At 37.9% G+C, this 22305-nt stretch overlaps 1 pseudogene; it reads left to right on the top strand.

Moving 5' to 3' along the window:
* LOC148145951 (uncharacterized) overlaps positions 1–22036 on the top strand; it is a 39458-nt pseudogene extending 17422 nt beyond the window's left edge.
* Positions 22037–22305: the final 269 nt, after the last annotated feature.

The raw sequence follows: 22305 nt of genomic DNA, 5'->3' as shown, positions 1-22305 counted from the left end.
CATTACACAATATCAAATCCAATGTAACCTGCTATCTAGTCATTTCCGAGTGTGCTTCTCTAACAAGCTACCTCAAAATATTTCTGTGAACTGTATATATTCTTCATCCAGACTACTACTGCTAATTCCAGTCCATCTGTAATTTAAAATTACCCATGATTATTGCCAACCCTTTATCATAAGCAATTAATAATTCTTTGTGTACTTTATCTAGCCTTGTGATGACTGTTAGAGGACCTGTAGGCCAATTCCAAAGGACCAATGGTCTCCTACAATTCCTCATTTCCACTCAAACTGATTCTACATGTTGATTGACTGATTCAAGGTCATCCCTAACCATTGCACAAACGCTGTCCTTAATTAAGAATGCTACCCCTCCAACTGTACCTAACTTCCTATTTTTGTGAATGTCCTATGCTGCTTAATATTCAGAATACAATCCTTATCATCCTGAAGCCATATCTCCGTAATGGCATTATTTGTATTATTTTCTTCAAGATATGATATCGATTCATTTACTTTGTTAGAAATGCTAGGTACACTCAGAAACAAAGCCTTCAATAGTATCTTTCTTGTTACTGTTATAATATCTGGTTTTGATTGTTGGTGTGTTCCTAAATGTTTTTTTCTCTCTCCCTTTCTGCCATCCTCTGATCCTCATTTCTCATATTTCTCATGTTTTCCTTTCTTAACCTTGTTTCCATTTTTTGGTATACCACGTATTCTAAATTTAATACTTTGCTCCACTAATTAGTTTAAAAGCCTCTCTATTTCCTTGTTATACAGTTATCAAAAACACTGACTCCAGGATGGTTCAGATGTAAATGGTCCCTATGATACAGTGGTGAAAATGGGTACTGCAGATGCTGGAGATGAGAGTCAAGATTAGAGTGGTATTGGACAAGCCCAGCAGGTCAGGCAGCATCCAAGGAGCAGGAAATCAACGTCAACTTTCCTGCTGTTCGGATGCTACCAGACCTGCTGGGCTTTTCCAGCACCACTCTAATCTTGACCCTATGGTACAGTCCCCACTCTCCCCAGTATTGGTGTCAGTGCCCCACAAATTGAAATCCACTTCTCCCACTCCAGTCTTTGAGATACATATTTATCTCTCTAACTTTATGGAGCAAGTGCCAAATTGCTGGTTACTGAAAATTGTCCTGTCAAAAGCTTGCTATTCAGATAAATATTTGTTTATTATGCAATTCCAACAATAAAATTTAAAGAAAGATAGAAGAAAGTATAGTTAGTAAGTTTGCAGATGACACCAAAGTTGGAGGTGTAGTGGACAGCGAAGAAGGTTACCTCGGATTACAATGGGATCTTGATCAAATGGGTCAATGAGCTGAGGAGTGGCAGATGGAGTTTAATTTAGATAAATGTGAGGTGCTGCATTTTGGGAAAGCAAATCTTAGCAGGACTTATACACTTAATGGTAAGGTCCTAGGGAGTGCTGCTGAACAAAGAGACCTTGGGGTGCAGGTTCATAGCTCCTTGAAAGTAAAGTTGCAGGTAGATAGGATAGTGAAGAAGGCATTTGGTATGCTCTCCTTTATTGGTCAGAGTATTGGGTACAGGAGTTGGGAGGTCATGTTGTGGCTGTACAGTACATTGGTTAGGCCACTGTTGGAATATTGCATGCAATTCTGGTCTCCTTCCTATCGGAAAGATGTTGTGAAACTTGAAAGGGTTCAGAAAAGATTTACAAGGACGTTGCCAGGCTTGGAGGGTTTGAGCTTTCGGGAGAGGCTGAATAGGCTAGAGCTATTTTCCCCAGAGCGTCAGAGGTTGAGGGGTGACTTTATGGAGGTTTATAAAATCATGAGGGGCATGGATAGGATAAATAGACAAGGTCTTTTCCCTGGGGTGGGGGAGTCCAGAACTAGAGGGCATAGGTTTAGGGTGAGAGGGGAAAGACATAAAAGAGATTTAAGGGGCAACTTTTTCACACAGAGGGTGGTTTGTGTGTGTGTGGAATGGGCTGCCAGAGGAAGGGGTGGAGGCTGGTACAATTGCAACATTTAAAAGACATGGGTATATGAATAGGGAGGTTTTGGAGGGATATGGGCTGGGTGCTGGTAGGTGGGACTAGATTGCGTTGGGATATCTGGTTGGCATGGACAAGTTGGACCGAAGGGTTTGTTTCATGCTGTACATCTCTATGACTCTATAAATAAAAAGTAAAAGAAAATATGTGTCAATGTAAATTTCAGGTTCGGAATTGTACAGTGATTATAGACATCTGAAACTGCACACTCCCAAGTTTGATATCCTCCAAATTGGTCCAATGTGCTTTGCCTTGTAACCTACCCCAAGATAAAAATCACACAACACCAGGTTATAGTCCAACAGGTTTAATTGGAAGCACACTAGCTTTCGGAGCGACGCTCCTTCATCAGGTGATAGTGACTATCACCTGATGAAGGAGCGTCGCTCCGAAAGCTAGTGCTTCCAATTAAACCTGTTGGACTATAACTGGGTGATATGTGATTTTTAACTTTGTACACTCCAGTCCAACACCAGCATCTCTAAATCATACCCCAAGATAGTCATTTTGCTCCATGATCTTGAAATTACATGGGATTATTTCAAGGAATGTTTATGTCTTTATTTGAAATTCCTCTCTGCTACTTTAGTGGAGAGGTTTAGCAAGTGAAAATAAATTAGTTAACAGGTCAAGTGAAGTAGAAGGAAAAGGAGTTTTATGCAAGTGTTATGCAATAGGTTGTACAGAAAATCCTGTGCATTTTCATAGGCTAAACAGGTCAGACAGCTATTCTGTGCCAGCATCCACTCTCCACAAGAGCAAATAATTTTTATCACATTTACCAATACTCTCCTGATATCCTTTTGATATTCAACCTCTTTTATCTTATCCATCTATTCAATTTAATCTTCTCTGTTGACATAAATTCAGCCTCAGTTACTAACCCTGCCCATTATTCCAAATCTTGTATCTATACCATTTTTTTCTTGACCTATAAAATCAACAGAAGCAATCTGATTCTTTTGACCTCTCCTTTTACCCTTATACCCTTAGGAACATAGGCCTTGCTGGACCAAAAATAATCAAGGCACTGCTCGCTTTCCATCTACTTTCCTAGGCATCATATGATACCACAATCCTGGATTCATTGCATTCAATCTCCGTCAAATAGTCTTCAACAGTCCTCGGGATACAGTAAAGAATCTTCCAATAGTGGAAACCTTAAAAAACAATTGGTCCAAGATCACCCGTTCTTTTCAAGCACGATATCCTTGTCATGGATGTAAAAATATCTAAATTACTCTTTTTATTTATTCAGGGGACAAGGACTTTGCAGGCAGGACCAATGTTTAATGCTATTACTTGCCCTTGAGAAGGTGGTAATGACTTGCCTCTTTTCAGTACTGCAGTCTGTTTGGTGTAAGCATATCCAAATTGCTGTAAGGATTTTGACTCAGTGACAGTGAATGAACAGAAATATAGTTCCAAGCCAAGGTGGTGAGTGATTACACTGCAAAGTAGTTTTTGAGATGCAATATATAAATATTGTCCCTTAATCTGCACCATTTATAACAAAATCAGCTTTTACTTTGCAAATCTTTACTTACATTTTTACATGTTAGTGCATCTGTGAAACATCCATCGAAAATGTCAATATCCTTCTTATACTGTTTACAGACCAATGCTGCTCTTAATACTTTTGCTGATATTCTAAGCAGCCTCATCATTACCTCTTGGTACTTATGTCCTATACCACTTAACACCTGGAACCTTGTTACATTTCTTTTGAAGCAATCTCATCAATCTGAGAAAACAACAGCAAAAAAAAACAAATACTCAATAGGCCAGGCAGATGAATGAAAAGAGAAAGGGTTTATGTTTCAGGTAGATGATAATAATTGGTATTGTCTTGAACGTTCTCTACTCTTCCACAGAGTAGTGTCTGAAATTGTTGTGTAGCATCATTTTAAAGGTATATTTATGTCCAAAATTTAGGTTCAGTAAGAAGTGAGCATAGTCAATCATAAATATTTTAAAAAATCATAAACCACTATGGAGGCAGCTGTGGCAGATACTAAAAATTGGGGTGTCACTTCTCAACAGTCTAGAATACTGTATAATTAATGCTTGTAGAGTACAAAAGTGTTACATTTTCTCTTTATGCTACAGTTCTTCCACTATCAGCAACACCTACATCTTCAATCGCTTTTTCTCTCATTATTGTATTTCCTCATTTTTAAAACAATCTCCAGTCTTTGACTTTTTTAAAAAAAAGTTGCTCTTTCTCTAATGATTAATAATGTTGCAGGTGATTTATCCCTTGACCGTTTAGAAAAAAGCTGGTTAAAAAAAACTGCTCCAACACGAAATAGAGGTGAAAGTTGCTCTGCATAGTGGTTTCTTCCTGTATGAGATAAAGTTGTTTGTATTTGGCAGTCACATCAGACATGAGGCTGACTTAATCTCAGCAGTAACAATAAGCCAGACGTTATCACATCAGATATTTGTTATACTCCTTTGACTGTGTTCAGTCCTACTGAGATCAATGGAAGCCAGTGTCAGACAGGGATTATAAAGAACACTTGATACATTATTGCCTATTTTGAACCATTTGCCCACCAACATCTATGTTAACAATAGTGAGGGCCAGGAATTACATTAAAAAATCCTTGCATAATATTGTGAGTTACTGGAATGTGCATTGTGGTGCCAAGTGAACTTCATCTTCAGTAGGAACATGAATATGCAGTCTATCAGATTGAAGTTCAGGTTATGAACAAAAAGATTATTTCTCTAACATAATTTGAGTGAGTAATGTATTCAATGCAGAAGTACATAATTATAGTTGTTTACATACTCTACCATTCCCAATATTTAAAACCAATAAAGATGCACCTCCTTGAGCTCTCTTTCAACACATGTTGAGCTTTGAAAACAGCTGTTCACTTCCTGTGTGGTGAAACACAATCTTAAGAGTTGCTGATTTAATATAGTCTCTTTTCTGGCTTCAAACAGACTTATTTTCTGAGCATATACCACAAAAGTGTCATTCCAAATCCTTTCAAGCTGTACTGATTCCAAGCCAAATGGAAAAACTATTTACAGAGTTGTTATGCAGCCCCATACCTGAAGTATGAGGTACTGTACTGCATAGATGTGATCTGTCCATTACATTTTGCAAAAAGTAATTTAGATCAGGTCACTAAAACAATTGTAAAGATTAGCTAGAAATTAACCAGAAAAAGATATCAATTCGCAAGACTGTGTTTCTCAAGTACCTTTTTCCTACTATTGAAATAGGATTGAGCACCATTCAGAATGTTAAACTCTCCAATGTTACATGTTACACAAATTAGATTTACTGTGAAGCTCCAAATATACCCCTTCCAAACCCAGCAGAGCCAGAGTATGAGGGTTATGGGCTCAGAGCAAACAAATATTGAAGTTCATTAGCTATTCAGAAGTTTTAAGAACTAGTGTGAATGATTCAGAGCAAAAAGAAAGACTTATACTAGAAACACAGGCTTATAAATTAATCATGGCAGTACAATGAAGAAATTAACTTGCTTTAAATTCCAGGTTTGCTTTGAACACTTATTTTAACTGTAGACAAGAAACGGGACTTTTATGTGATCCTTTGGAGTCTGGTATAACATTATGTTTGTTACTTAAGTTTATTTAAAAAGAATATTAGTTTAGTTAGGGAAGGACTGCCATAACAAAATCTTAGATCTTGGTGTGAAAAATGTTTAACATTTATTTGTATTTTTACAAGTTCTATTCAACCACATTATTGCTTTGGTCATTAGGCACACAGGTTTGGAGCATGATAGAAGTCTCCATTTACTTCTAATTTACAATGTGATTTCCTAGAACTAAGTAAAAGCTGGGTCAGGTTCCTGGGGACAGATAGGATAGTGGAGTTTGAGCCACAATCACATCAGCTATGATATAATGCAGAACAGATTTAAAGTGTTGAACGGTCTATACCTCATTGTAATTCTTATGTCTGAATGCACCACTGAAAGGTGGCTGTATATTTTTTTGTGGTGAGATCAGCTCATAGTATACCATTTTCATTTTAAAACTTTTAATCACTGAAGTCAAAAGCGTATTAATTATTTTAATGTCTCTCCCTAGCCCCACACTGTTACATTTAACTAAATATCTTATTTGCTGAAAATTCAGGACAGATAAGCACTGTACCTAATCCTCTGGAGACCACAGTAGCATTTTTGAATCACAGTCAACAATATTCCATAGCAATGTCATCCTATTCCGGTGTGACTAAGGTTTTCATATTCAGTAATGGTTTCCGTAACATAGGCTGGGCTTGAGACTGCACTTACTATGATTTATTAAGCTTTATACAACAAACTCTATCCCCTTACATAAACCAAAACACATGTCCTTTCAGATCCATGTTAATCAAAGTATAGAAACAAGAGCATTATGCACAAAACATTGTCTTCCTTTACAAATAATAGTGGCTCTTTAGTGTGCAAAACAATATACACAATATACATAGAATTTGTATTAAAAGTAAGCCTCAAATAAAGATAACCCAAAAGATGTGTATAATTTTCAAAATGCAGTCCTTTTATGTTAAACAATACTTCAATATTCAGAAATAGAAACTGCTGGAAAAGCTCAGCAGGTCTGGAAGCATCTGTGGAGAAAAATCAGAGTTAACGTTTCGGGTTGAGTGACCTTCCTCAGAAGGATAGACCCGAAATTCTGATTTCTCTCACAGGTGTCGAGCTTTTCCAGCAATTTCTATTTTTGTCTCTGATTTACAGCATCCACAGTTCTTTCAGTTTTTATTTAATACTTCAGTGTTTTTCTTTGCTGACCTGTTGAAATGTCTGTTTCCCATTTCTAGTTACTCCCCTTCAAGGTGTTATGAGGCTATGAACAGAGATGTCTTGTCTTGTGTTAGAAGAGAATTGAAACATTATCATCCTGTCAGTTGTTACAAGTTGTAGGTTAAGGCTTTCTTCTCAGACTAAATAGGCAAAGGCACTCTGCCACCTATCTTGTCAGACATTCTCTTGTTGGATGAAATGTTAGATCTCTTCACCTCTTCTAGTGGATGTTAACAATTTCTTGGTGCTGTAAGACAAAAAAGCAACTCCTATTGTTTCTCATCAACTAGAACCAAATCAGTTGATAATTCAGCTTACTAAGTTTGCTTTCCAACATTTCAAAGAAATTAACTGTATGTGAAGGGTTTCCTTTCATTTTTCAGGATATTCAGCGGCCAGATGTAATATTTTCTCCACTGTTGACAGTCAATGCAGCAACTTCTCCCAAATTAGGTATATTTAAAGTAAATCTGGTGACAACAAAAACTTCTCCTCATCTGTCCCTCAAATGCCTTAATGGCAACCTCACAAAGTTACCATCTACACGTAGTGACCCATTGTTATGCGAGTTTTGAGAAGATTTGTAGCTCAGGTTGAGGTTTTGGATGTAGGTGTGCTCACTGAGCTGCGAGGTTCATTTCCAGACATTTCGTTACCCTACTAGGTAACATCTTCAGTGGGCCTCAGGGGAAGCAATGCTGAAAATTCCTGCTTTCTATTTATATGTTAGGGTTGGTAATGTCATTTGCTGTGCTGATGTTATTTCCTGTGGTGAAGTCACTTCCTGTGCTTTTTCTCAGGTGTGGTGGATGGGGTCTCTATGTTTGTTGATAGAGTTCTGGTTGGAATGTCATGCTTCTAGGAATTCTTGTGCATGTCTTTGTTTGGTTTGTCCTAGGATGGATGTGTTGTCCCAGTTGAAATGGTGTCCTTCCTTATCTCTATGTAAGGATACTAGTGAAAGAGGATCATGTCATTTTGTGGCGAGTTGGTGTTCATGTATCCTGGTGGCTAGTTTTCTGGCCGTTTGTCCAATGTAGTGTTTGTTACAGTTCTTGCATGGTATTTTGTAAATGACATTAGTTTTGCCTGTTGTCTGTATAGGGTCTTTCAAGTTCATTAGCTGCTGTTTTAGTGTGTTGGTGGGTTTGTGGGCTACCACGATGCCATGGGGTCTGAGTGGTCTTGCAGTCATTTCTAAGATGTCTTTGATGTAGGGGAGAGTGGCTAAGGTTTCTGGATGTGTTTTATCTGCTTGTTTGGGTTAGTTGCTGAGAAATCAGCAGACTGTGTTCATTGCGTACCATTCTTTTTGAATACACGGGAAGGGTGATTTTCCTCTGCTCTGTGTAGTTCCTCTGTGTATTGGCTCATTGAAATAATGTTCTAATGCAGCTTCATTTGTGGGTGTTGGGATGATTGCTTCTGTAGTTCAATACTTGGTCCGTATGTGTTGTTTCCCTATAGATGCTGGTTTGAAGTTCCCCATTGGCTGTTCGCTCTACTGTGACATCTAGGAATGGCAGTTTGTTGTTGTTTTCCTCCTCTTTAGTGAATTTTATGCCAGTAAGGGTATTATTGATGGTCTTGAAGGTTTCCTCTAATTTGTTTAATTTAGTGATGACAAAAGTGTCATCCATGTAACGGACCCAAAGTTTGGGTTGGATGGTTAGCAGAGCTGTTTGTTCAAGTCTCTGCATTACTGCCTCTGCTAAGAACCATGATATTGGAGATCCCATGGGTGTTCCATTGGTTTGTCTGTAGGTTTTGTTGTTGAAGGTGAAGGGTGTGGTAAGGCATAGGTCCACTAGCTTGATGATGATTGGATGGAGTGGTGTTAACCAGAACTCTATCAACAAACACATCAAGTTAGACCCCACCTACCCACCCCCTGAGAAAAAGGACAGGAAGTGACCTCATGGCAGGAAATGACATCAGCAACCCAAGCATATAAATAGAAAGCAGGAATTATCAGCAGTGCTTTGCCTGAGGCCCACTGAAGATGTTACCCAGTAGGGTGACGAAACATCTGGAAATGAACCTTGCAGTTCAGCGATCAAACCTACATCCAGAACCTCAACCTGAGCTACAAATCTTCTCAAAACTCACTAAGACCTATGGGCACAATATGCTAAAATGGCCTAAAAATGGGAAACGAATACCATCCAACAGAGTGCCACCCGTGAACAGCTGTACTTACTGCATGAATGCCTAGGAAAACAGATACTACCTAAGTGCCTTAAATACAAACCTCCCCTTAACACCCCACTAGCCAAAAGAATAGCAGACCAAAACAGCTGCAGAGTGCTTAGAGAAATGATTAATGATGCCCACAACAGACTCCGTAAATACAACCGGGAAATTTTGCACCAAAGATCTTTACTCACTCATGCAATAGACCATGAATGGACAGACACAGTACAACAAGCCATAGATATTAGGCAACGACAAACTCAGAAAATGAAAAAAACTAGGCAAAAACTTACACAAAGTAACAACACTGACAACACAGAAGCATGGATAAAAAATGTATCTGACCGACCCTTAACAGACACTGAAAAATTCATCTTAGTAAGAGAATTAAATTACAACTGCTAGGATGCGGACAAAAAGATTTCTTAGCAGCATTAGAAACAACACTAAAAGACAACCAACTTACAGAAGAAACCCAGCAAACCATCAGACAGGCAGTCGCACCAACATTAAGCAGAGAACCGGAAGGAAACACACTCAATACACAAGAAAGGAAAGCACTGGAAAGACTAAAAAAAAATAAAACATTGTTATCCTACCTACAGACAAAGGACACTTGACAGTCATTCTAAATCAAAGAGACTACATTGAAAAAGTGAATGCACTACTTACAGATACCAATACTTACCAACAAATTGAGATAGACCTGACCTCACAACTAGAGAACCGAACTACAGCCCTACTCAAAAAACTTCAGAAATCTGGAGAAATACATAAGACTGACTTCCAAAAAATGAAACCAGATGGATCCAACACACCACGCTTCTACGGATTACCCAAAATTCACAAATCAGGAGCACCCCTCAGACCCATAGTCTCGATAACAGGAACACCAATTACAGATTGGCCAAGGAGCTACACAAAGACTAAAACACTGAGTAGACAACTCACACCACTCCATCCACTCCACACACGAATTCCTGAAGATCAAAGACACTAAGATAGAAGAGGATGAAATAATGGTCTCCTTTGATGTAACAACCCTGTTTACTTCAATCAACATTAACCTGGCCAAGGAAACACTGACTACAATATTCGAAGACACAAACTCACATACACGAAACACCACTAACTTCATCAACAAGGACAGTATCATCAAGCTAGTGGATCTATACCACACACTTCACCTTCAACAACAAACCTACAGACAAACCCATGGAACACCCATGGGATCTCCGATATCAGGGTTCTTAGCAGAGGCAGTAATGCCGAGACTTGAACAAACAGCTCTACGAACCATCCAACCCAAACTTTGGGTCCGCTACGTGAATGACATCTTTGTCATCACTAAATGAAACAAATTAGAGGAAACCTTCAAAATCATCAATAATACCCTTACTGGTATAAAATTCACTAAAGAGGAGGAAAACAACAACAAACTGCCATTCCTAGATGTCACAGTAGAGTGACCAGCCAATGGGCAACTTCAAAGCAGCATCTATAGGAAAACACCACATACGGACCAAATATTGAACCACAGAAGCAATCATCCCAATATCCACAGACAAAGCTGCATCAGAACATTATTTCAATGAACCAACATACACTGCAGCACAGAGGAACTACACAGAGCAGAGGAAAATCACCTGTCCCTTGTATTCAAATAGAATGGGTACCCAATGAACACAGTCTGCCAATTTCTCAGCAACAAACCCAAACCATCAGACAAAACACATCCAGAAACCCTAGCCGCTCTCCCCTACAACAAAAACATCTTAGAAATGATTGCCAGATCACTCAGACCCCTTGGCATCATGGTAGCCCACAAACCCACCAACATACTAAAACATCAGCTAATGAACTTGAAAGACCCTATATAGAAAACAAGCAAAACTAATGTCATTTACAAAATACCATGCAAGGACTGTAACAAACACTACATTGGACAAACGGCCAGAAAACTAGCCACCAGGATACATGAACACCAACTAGCCACAAAACAACATGACCCTCTCTCACTAGTATCCTTACATACAGATAAGGAAGGACACCACTTTGACTGGGACAACACATCCATCCTAGGACAAGCCAAACAAAGACGCGCACAAGAATTCATAAAAGCATGGCATTCCAACCAGAACTCTATCAATAAACACATTGAGTTTTACCCCATCTACCACACCCTGAGAAAAATCACAGGAAGTGACTTCACCACAGGAAATGACATTACCAACCCAAAGAAACCTAAACATATAAATAGAAGGCAGGAATTTGCAGCAGTGCTTTGCCTGAAGCCCACTGAAGATGTTACCTAATAGGGTAACAAAACGTTCGGAAATGAACCTTCCAGCTCAGTGAGCAAACCTGCATCCAGAATATACCATTATATTATCCTCCATGTATTTACAGATTCTTCAATTTTCAAAATTGAGAATTAACATCCACAAATTCAATGTTACAAGGGCATATTGTTTCATTTAGTTTCTTGCTATATCATATGCATTATTATTCTCATGGTGCCTTTTCTCTTTTTGGGTTAAATCTTTCATTAACCAATTCATTTAGCCAAATGAATTCCCTATATGATGGACCATGCTTGCAGTGATGTTATGCACCAGATGTGTGTGATCTGCTGTAAGGCCTTGGTTTTCATGAAGATGGAGAGGATCTCCAGCTTAGCAGAAATGGTGTTCGAGATCAAATTCCAAAAGTCCCTACCCAAACCCTTCAGATGGAGAATTAATGTGGCCTGAATTCTTTGGGATGTAACATGTCTTTTTGGATAGATGCAGGGACAAATTTGGACGAGGTCATTTTGGAGATATGAAACGTTTTTTAGGATTGTTAAAAATAGACATGGATTGGCACAGGGGTTATAAAGGGTCATGGGGAGTGGTAGATAGAAGCATTAGGGTTAAATTTGAAAGGGAGAGTTTGAGGAGACCTGAGGGACTAAGCTGGCATGGATGTGTCGAAGGGAGTGAAAGTGTGTGGGAGGGGAGGGGTGCGTTTTTGTTGCTTGTTTTGAAGTCTTGGTTAACTGAGGTGGGTCTTTCTGACAATCTGCTCCAGTGACTGTAGGTCCAATGTTAGTCAGCCCGCCATTCATAGAAAATACAACTATATGGGGCATGTTATGCCAAGATATGTTTGGAGATATGGGAAGTTTCCTGACTTTTCAGTCTTGGTACTGAGGGCTATGGTTTGCTGTGCTTGAGGAGTATAAGGTGAGGAATTTCCACCAGTTGCTGAGGGCTAGCACAAGTTTACTGGGGCCTTAGAAAAATGTCAGTGTCCTTATGGCAACATAATCTATTTAATATGGGTGTGACAAAGTTGACCCATTAAGGCATGTCATTTCCTGTTCCTTAAATTTACTTGGTAGTTGAGCCAAGTAATGATATGTTGGTCGAGGGATTTCACAGTTTATTCCAGAGTCTACTTGATTTTTGCTTTTGCACCTATTTATACTTTCTTAAATCTACATTCATATTGTTTGTTTTATTTGTATTTTGTCTTCTTTTTGTTACCTGTGGTTTTTAGCTGAAACAGCAATTGTTAAGTTTTGCTTAAAAAGGTTCTATAATGGAGACGCTGACATGCTTGTTCAGTTTACTGTGGAAGAAGGAGGAACAGAGTAGAAGAGAGTTATCGAACAATCCGGACTAAATGTCAAGAGGCGTTGATATCCATTTGACCTGAGGACCAAAAAGTGTGGCAAGAAACAAAAACCACACAGCATGGTGCAAGATCACAGGATGAGAATGCAGAGCAAGTATTGACTTTAGTTCAGTGGTAGTGCTCTTGTCTCACTGACAGGTTAAATTCAGTCAAGAGATTGGAGGTCACAATAAAGATTGCAAGGGCGGTGGAGTATTACGGGGAGGCTACACTATCAAATCTACTGTTTTTCAAAAGAGACATTAACCTGAGGCAGATTGTCTTTTCTGGTGGACATAAAAGACTATACACCACAGCTGCAGTGTCCTTCGAATATCCCAGCAGACTTTACCCCTCAGCAAGCGCCACCAAGACATATTCTTGTTAGTGAAACCTTTCCAAATGCAAATTGGCTGCCATGTTTTCCTATATTCCAATAATATTTACACTTTAAAAGTGTAAAGGATGACCTTATAGAGATTTATAAAATCACAAGGGGCATGGATAAGATGAATAGCAAACATGATTTGGAGATCCCGGTGTTGGACTGGGGTGTACAAAATTAAAAATCACACAACACCAGGTTATAGTCCAACAGGTTTAATTGGAAGCACACTAGCTTTCGGAGCGATGCTCCTTCATCAGGTTATAGTGGAGGGCTCGATCGTAACACAGAATTTATAGCAAAAATTTGTGATGTAACTGAAATTATACATTGAAAAATTGATTGTCTGTTAAGCCTTTCATCTGTTAGAATACAGTGATAGTTTCACTTCTTTCATGTGTAAATCACAAAACCTTTTTTTAAAAGTTGCATCTCGGGTTAGCTGTTAACAATGGTGATAGCTAGACAATATGTTGAAGGTGTTAGCCCCCTGTGTTCTCTGTCTATTACCTGATGTTTAGATTGATTCTAATCTAAAAAGTGAGATAACAGAGTTTTACATAAATTCATGCAGTTTTTGAGCTCAGAGTTCTACATGAATGTATAGCAAATGAACAGCAAAGGTCTTTTCCATATGATGGGTGAGTTCAAAACTAGGGGGCATATTATTAGGATGAGAGGAGAAACATTTAAAAAGGAGCTGAGGAGCAACTGGTGGGCAGCACAGTGGCACAGTGGGCGGCACGTTGGCACAGTGGTTAGCACTGCTGCCTCACAGCGCCAGAGAACCGGGTTCAATTCCTGACTCAGGCGACTGACTGTGTGGAGTTTGCACATTCTCCCCGTGTCTGCGTGGGTTTCCTCCGGGTGCTCCGGTTTCCTCCCACAGTCCAAAGATGTGCAGGTCAGGTGAATTACCCATGCTAAATTGCCCATAGTGTTAGGTAAAAAGGGGTACATGTAGGGGTATGGGTGGGTTGCGCTTCGGCGGGTCGGTGTGGACTTGTTGGCCCAAAGGGCCTGTTTCCACACTGTAAGTAATCTAATCTAAAAAGAAAATTCACACAGAGGGTGGTTCACATGTGGAATGAACTGCCAAAGGAAATGGTAGATGCAGTTACAACATTTAAAAGACATCTGGATAGATACATGAATAGGAAAGGTTTAGAGAGATATGGGCCAAATGTGGGCAAGTAGGACTAGTTTAGTTTGGGAAACTTGGTCAGCATGTTTGTTGTTTCCTTGGTTTATGACATCCTGAATTCATGAACAGTGCTATGTAAATGCAGAATGTTTCACTAAGCTTTTATCCTGCCATCTGTTAATCATGTTTTAATATGAACTGCTCATGTTTTAATATGAATTGTTGTTAAGGTACATAGTAAATAGTATTAGGCAAAACGGGAGCCCACTTAATCAACTGTTCTTGAGATCTGTTTAAAAATAAGCCTGCTAACAATTTCCAACACCTCCTCCACTTAGTTTCCTCAGAAGTATAACAAAGAACTGCTTACTGCTCCTTCACTTTTTCTGTATAAGACTTCTAAAACTAAACCTCTATTAGGTACCTTCAATGTTCTCGCCTTGATACAACATATTTGTCCTATTGTAACAGTACAGTTTTTAGGTATATATTCCTTATTCCAAGCATATTCCACTTTGCATCATGCGTTGTGCACCACATATTACAATGTTATGTAAATACTATTTATTGTGGTCTAATATAACTTTACAAGCTTGTATTTATGTAATGTTTTTCATGGCATTAGAATATTTGCAAGTGCTTCACAATGCAACAAAATTAAGCAATATTTTGCATGTAAATGGGTTTTACAAGCATCAATGACTTGATAATAATTTGATTATTTTTTACAATGGTATTGGTTGAGGTATGAATCAGATAGATTACACCTTCTCTTTCTTTCATTTCTGTCAAAGCGCTGATGAGGGCCATATTTAATGTCACATCAGAAGTATAACAGCCCTGAAGTGCTCATTTAGGCAGTGTATTCAAGTCTCTGCAATGGGACGTGAACTCAAAACTTTGGGACTCAGAGTGCTATAACTGGGACAAGGATTACAAGAAGTACAACTTGAAATTAAATACCCTAACATAGTAAAACATCAGAAGATACTTAAAAAAAAGGTCAAATAAAAGTTGACAGTAAGCCAAGGATGATGATATTAGAGCAGGTGACCAGAGATTTAGTCCCAAGGTCTGCAATCTGCAGCTGTGCAGTTGCACACATCTCCTCAGCAACTGATTCATTGGTGGTTCCCAACTATTTTGTCCCCAATCGGATTGTATTAACATGAAAAAGGCCTAAAATAATAAATCAGAGGAATTAAATGAACTTATATCATGGGGATAAAACACTAGCAGTTTAAAGTCATTTTAACACATGATTAGAAAAGAAAATGTGCCCGAACGTTCAAAAGTTTGATGAAACCATAGTTATTTTGATTTGATGAACAGATGTGACTACTTTGGTTTCTAAACTATCTGAGACAAAAAATTATTTTCAATGTGCTATTAGAAACATTTCTTCATGTATCGTGAGAGTTAATAGCTAAAAACATTGGCATAATTTTGCACATTTTAAATTAGCTTATTTTAAAGATGATTTTATTGATAAAAATAACCTTTAAAAAATTAACAATTCAGTTAGATTTATTTTGTCTTTTTTCTATTATATTATAATATTGTATTTGCAAATTATGGATTCTACCAGATACACTGGATAATTTGCCAAGTATTAGATTCAGAAATACCGAATTATGTCTTTGGTTCTCAGTTGTTTTAATTTTAAGCTAAATTATTTTTAAAAAGCCTCTTCAGGTTAAAGCAAAGATTGCTGACAAAGGGTCACTAGACTCAATGTTAACTCAGTCTTTCTCTCCACAGATACTGCCAAACCTGAGTCTCTCCAGCACTTTCAGTTTTTGAGTGGCTGAGGACGCTTGAAAGGCAGCAAAATGAAGATGTGGATAGAGAGACAGGGTGATTCAAGGTTGAATTTTTTTAATGCAAAAAATATACTTTATTCTTAAAAAATCTTTGTCTATATTCACAGGTATTAAAGCAATTCTGTACAATCTTTGCATTTCAAAACCAAACAAACATTGGAATTTGACATCCACTGCAGTTGCAAAAACCAAAGGCATTTCTTACTCATGCAGGACAGTATTTATGTTCATTGAGAGGGTCTGATAGTTAAACAGACACTCATTATACTTTGGCATAAAGACTTTAGACAGTTGTCTTTTCCCACTGTGCCTTTGCAGGAGCTCCCCCAAGCTTGAATGTATCCCTCACACATACTCCTCGACCTTGGAATGTGCCAGTTTACAACGTTCAGTTGAGGTCAACTTTTTGCATTGGAAGACCAACAACTTTCGCGCAGATCAAAGAGCATATTTCACCAAGTTGATGGTCCTTCAGGCGCAGTTGTCATTAATCTTAGTGTACGTCGTGAGGAATAGCCTGGAGATCATAGAGTCCTGCATTGCGGAGATGTTCAGGACAAACCTCAAAAGAAAACCACTACAACTCTCTTCCCACCTTCTTGTAAAGGTTTAAGTTTTGAAGCTTGGAGTCTAGGCAGCTCAAGACATGCTGCCAATGATAGAGCAGGCAAAGTCTGGGACATGCACGAGGCCACCTTTTACACAGGCTTAGTGCCTAATATCTTTGTAAACTACACAAATGTCAACTTAGCAAAACATAATAGTTGCACTGTAGTTCATATATATTTTGGCAAATAAAAAATTGAAACCCAATATACAAATAATTTCCTAGACAAGTACCACATTTTTTGAGAAAGAACGTCATTTTCACTGGCATCTTCCAACCTTGATAATCTGGATTCAGTCTTGAGAATTACAAGCCTCTGACAATCAAGAGGCAAAACTTCTTTCAGCAAAGGCAATTAATCTGCAATTGATCTCAAGATGTACTGAGCTACAGTAATTAAAATGTAATAAACACACAAGTGGATTGTTGGCCTTTAGTGCAAGGGGGATGTTGTATAAAAGTAGAAAAATCCTGTAATAACAGTATGAGGCATTCTTGAGACCAGGTCTGAATTACTGAGTACAGTTTTGGTCTCCTTATTAAAGGAGAGATATACTTGCATTGGAAGCCATTCAGAAAAGGCTTACGAATCTGATTCTGGAATCAAACGGGTTGTGAATTACTTTCAATGCATTTACATTCTTTCTTAAATAAACAAACCAAAATTACAACACCTCAGCTGATGAATCAGTATGCCTCCATGTTGAACAACACTTGGAGGAAATACTGAGGGTGGCAATGGCACCGAATGTACTTCAGATGGGGCAGGCGGGTGGACTTCAATGTTCACCATCATGATTGGCTCAGTTGACTAAGCTGGCAGAAAAGGAGAAAAGGAAATAAATATAATAACTTACACAAGAGAAAAAGTGCTAGGGGAAACTAATGGGACTAAAGACCAATAGGTTCCTGGACTTAATGGAATGCATCCTAGAATATTAAAAACAGTAGCTACACAGATTGTGGACGCACTGGTAGTAACTGTTTGGGGATTCTTAGATTCTGGAAATGTCCCAAAAGATTGAAAAGTTGCCAATGTTACACTTTATTTTTAAAAAGGGAGGGAGACAGACCAGTTAGCTTAATGTCTGAGATTGGGAAAATGTTCATCTATTACAAAGGATATATTAGCAAAAGATTCATATAGGCCTAACATGATCAAATAGAGTCAGCATAACTTTGTGAATGGGAAATCAGACCTGATATATTTAATGGAGTTACTTCAGGAGATAACAAGTAGGATAGATAAAGGGGAAACAGTAATATATTTAGATTTTCAGAAGGCACTTGATAAGGTATTACAAATTAGGCTACTTAGTAAGATAAGAACTCATGGTGTTGGAGGTAGTATGTTAGCATGGATAGAGAATTGGTTAACTAACAGAAAACAGAGTTGGGATAAGGGTTACATTTTTAAGATGAGGCTGGGAAAATAGTGGTTGCCACAGGGATCAGTGCTGGGGCCACAATTATTTACAATATACATTTCCAATATATAATAATGACTTAGGTTTATATACTATAGCCATGTCTGTAGATGACACAAAAATAAGTGGGAATGCAAATGGTGAGGATGAGACAAAGAGCCTGAAGAGTGATTGGGCATTAAGTGAGTGGGCAAAAACCTTGGCAAATGGAATTTAGTGTGGGAATATATGATGTTTGGTAGGAAAAACAGAGGAGCTGTTTTAAATGGAGAAAGCTACAGAACAGAGGGATTTGGGACTCCTCATGCATGAATCAGAAAAGGCTAGCATCCAAATTTTGTGGGTAATAGGGAGGCAAATGGAATCAAAGGGAATGGACTATAAAAGTAAGCAAGTTTTGCTGAAATTATACAAGGCAGTAGTCAGACCACAGCTGGAATACTGTGAACAGTTTTGGGTTCCTCACCTAGAAAGATATCCTGGCATTAGAAACAGTCCTGAAAAGGTTCACTATATTGATCCTGGGTAAGGAGGAACTGTCGTATGAGGAGACATTGAAAAGATTGGGCTTGAACTCATTGGAATATAGGAGAATGAGGGGCATCTTTATTGAAAAATACAAGATTCTTAGTGGAGCTGACAGGATAGATGTGAAGAGGTAGTTTACTGTCATGGAAGAGTCTAGAACTAAAGGGCATAAACTCAGAATACAGTTCACACATTTAAGACACCAGATGAAGGAGAATTTCCTTCCTCAGAGAGTTGTAAATGGGGAATTCTCTACCACAGAGGACAATTGAGCTGAGTCATTCAGTATATTCAAGGTTGAGATAGACAGATTTTTGATCAGTAAGGGAATCACGGGTTGTGGGCAACGACAAGAAAGTGAAGTTGAAGATGATTAAATCAGCCATGATCTTAATAAATGACAGGGCAGCTTTGATGGATTGAATGGCCTTTTTGTGCTCCTATATCTTATAGTTGTTACTCTGGAAGCAATCATGTAGATAATTTGGAGAAGTTAAGGCTGTTTTCCTCAGAGGTGAGAACAGTATGAGGAGATCTGATGAATGTATTACAAATCATGAGAGTTCTGGACAGTGTAGGCAAGGAGAAACTATCCCACTCATTGAAAAGAACTAGACCAATGGGGAACAGGTTTAAATAATTGGCAAAAGTAACAAAACCAACAGGAGGAAAAACTTTATCACAAAGCAGGTAGTCAGTGTCTAGAATGGGTTGCCTGAAAATATGGCACAGGCAACTTACATTGATGAATTCAAAGGTGAGTTGGATTTTTATTTTTAAAATGAACAATATGGAAAGACGTTTGGGCAATGGGACGAAGTGAAGTCCACATTTGAAGAGCAATTGCAGACATGATGGGCTGAAAGGCCTCCTTTTGTTCTGTGATTCATTTAATATTCTTTGCTTGTAATGTATATGTTTAGATAGTGAAATAAATGATTGGAGATAGAAGTGCAAAAAGATGAATGAATGACTTTTTAAAAATAAAAATTGGATTACAACAATAGAAAAGTTTGGCATTCCACAAATTAGCTGAATGCATTTAACAATAATTATGAAGTTAGGGCTAAAAAAAACACCCGCACAATCTTCAAAGTGCAATTTTTCCAGGGTTCAGAATTGATTTTTGATTCTGCTTGTACTGAAAGTTGACAGACTCAAAATGTTAACATTGTTCCTCTCACCACAGATTCTGTATTTTAAGCATTTTTTCTAATTACTTCAGATTCTCTGCATCCACTGTATTATGCTTTTACATTTCCAATGAACTTTGTTTTTTCACAAAATGTAGGCATTTTAATAACGGGAAATCAAATAATTTGATAATGACATTATGCTGTGAAAATTAAAATTGGTATTGCGTAACTTGACGGAAAGTCAAGCTATCTCAATTCAGCAATAACAACTTCTTGTCTCCACTTCTAGGCAGTTGCAGATGGAAGCTTGAGACAGTTTTTAGTGTATAACACAATAAGGATGATTCTACAAATTTCTTTCTGGCTTTGCAAGACTCCACATCAGAAATGCAGTCTGCCAAAACTGCCACTAACTGCATATAGTATTACTGAAAGTTCAGACTTCATTAAATATGCTCAAACATCAGGACTTTTATTCAGAACTTGTCTGAAAACTTGAAAAATTAGGCAATCCATCCTTTTGTCTCAAGAATGGGTAATTAAAAATGATACAGCTGCATTTAATCAGATTTTCTTCTGAGACTTTGGTACATTTCCTTTACCTACTTAGTTGTGATTTAATCATTGAATTATATATGAAATTTGAGCCAAATCAGTTGCATATGTAATGCATATGTTACCTATCAAATGCAATACCCTAGGTGTGTTAGATGCAGGAACAAGATGAACAAGAGACTAGAAGTATGCAAGTTCTTTCTGCTTGTTCTTGATACATCTTACAGTTGTTACTACTCTATTAGCAGGTTAATATGTTCTGCAATTTACTTTTCCAAATATCAAAAGAACATTATTGTAGTTATTGATTAATATTCTGAATGACCCTTAAAATATGATAAGTTTTGATCACAACTGTCAGATGATTCTAAGAAGATACTAACATCTCAGTGGGTATAAGTTAATACAATACATCACAACTTCAGGTATCATATCACTTCATAACTAGCTAAAGCAAAGCTTGAATAAACTTCAAAGCAACATGGTTAAGTTTGCATTTCTTTTTGTTGTCCCTGTTCATGCTGAGGTGGTGAATGTAGTCACAATTTTGTTGATATAAATGCAATCTTTTTGCTACAGTCAGATTGTACTTGGAACCTGTATGAGGTGCAGCCAACATCAACTAAATTATTTTGTAGGTTCCAAATTTAATTTTGCTGTGTCAGCTTAGAGATTTGTTTACATATGTGCATAGTCCTACACATTTTGTCAGATACATGTAGAATATTTGGGTACATAATGTATATATTTTGTACAGTGTAAAATAATGCACAGTAAGGTTATAAATTGCCCAGGGGCATATCATACAAACCACTATTATTCTGGACTGGAGTTATGCCATATGTGGGGATCTCTCATTGCTCAGCATCATCTTAAGAGTCAGGTGATGGCCTGACTTCAACTTGACTGCCACTTTTTACAATATAATTACAGATAAGGAAAGGCCTCTTAGTCTATCTATCCAGAGAGATCCCAACACCAACACCACCTACTCATTCCACCCCACCAAACATCCCCAGTGTAATATCCAATGATACAAACATGTTTTGCTTCTATCACTCTATCTGCAATTTTATTCCATACCCAATATCCACAGCTGAAACCACTTCATATCAAAGTGAGCAATGTAACACCCAGAAAGTGTTGTAAAATACAGTAGCCATAAAGAAAAGCAGCAGGGTAAAATATGAATTTGTAAAGTGACTGAAATATTAGGACAATGAGAGATCAGGCTAGTTGTGTTGTAGAACACTAAGGACCGGCAATGCAACAGTTTCACTGTTTCTATACTTTTTGATGAATATGAATCTGCGCTGGAATAAGGAAAATAGACAGAAGACTGCAGAGTAAATGGTCTTGGTGTCTTGTGTTCAATCTTGGGCACTACATTTTAGGAAGGCTGTCAAGGTTTTGGAGGGGATGTGGAGGAACATTATTAGAATGGGATCAGAGATTAAGGTCTTTAGTTATGTGAAGAAAACTGTTTTCTTGTTGCAGAGAAGGTCAAGAGGAATCCTGTCTGATAAATCATGCAATGTGTAACTTTAACCTGCTTCCAGTGGCAGAAAGCTTGACCACCAAAGGACACTGGTTTAAAGATGATGGACAAAACAAAAATCAGGAGGGGATAGGAGGAATTAAAAGCAAATTTCAGTTAGATGTGATCCAGAATGCATTTCTGGATAGGATGGTGGAAGCAGTTTCAATAGGAATGTTCAAAAAGTGAACTGATTAAAAGGATGTGGAGGAGCCGGTATTGGACTGGGGTGGACAAAGTTAAAAATCACACAACACATAACACTTCATAGTGTTATGAAGTTGAAGACTTGTACTGTACCTTTAAGAGAGTGAAAGCTGAAAGCTGGCAAGCACCTATCATGTGATTGACTAGCAGTCACAGAGTGTGTTGGAAAATTGAAAGATGTAACATTTGGCTGTAATCTATATATCTCAGTTGTTTTCACAACAGTTAGAATTTAACTAATCAGTTTGAAT

Source organism: Chiloscyllium plagiosum, unplaced genomic scaffold, assembly GCF_037043375.1.
Source record: "Chiloscyllium plagiosum isolate Xiang-an unplaced genomic scaffold, Cpla_swu_hap1 HiC_scaffold_22, whole genome shotgun sequence".
NCBI lineage: Eukaryota > Metazoa > Chordata > Chondrichthyes > Orectolobiformes > Hemiscylliidae > Chiloscyllium > Chiloscyllium plagiosum.
The sequence above is the reverse complement of the archived record's forward strand: the minus strand, read 5'-3'. Positions and strand labels throughout refer to the sequence as shown.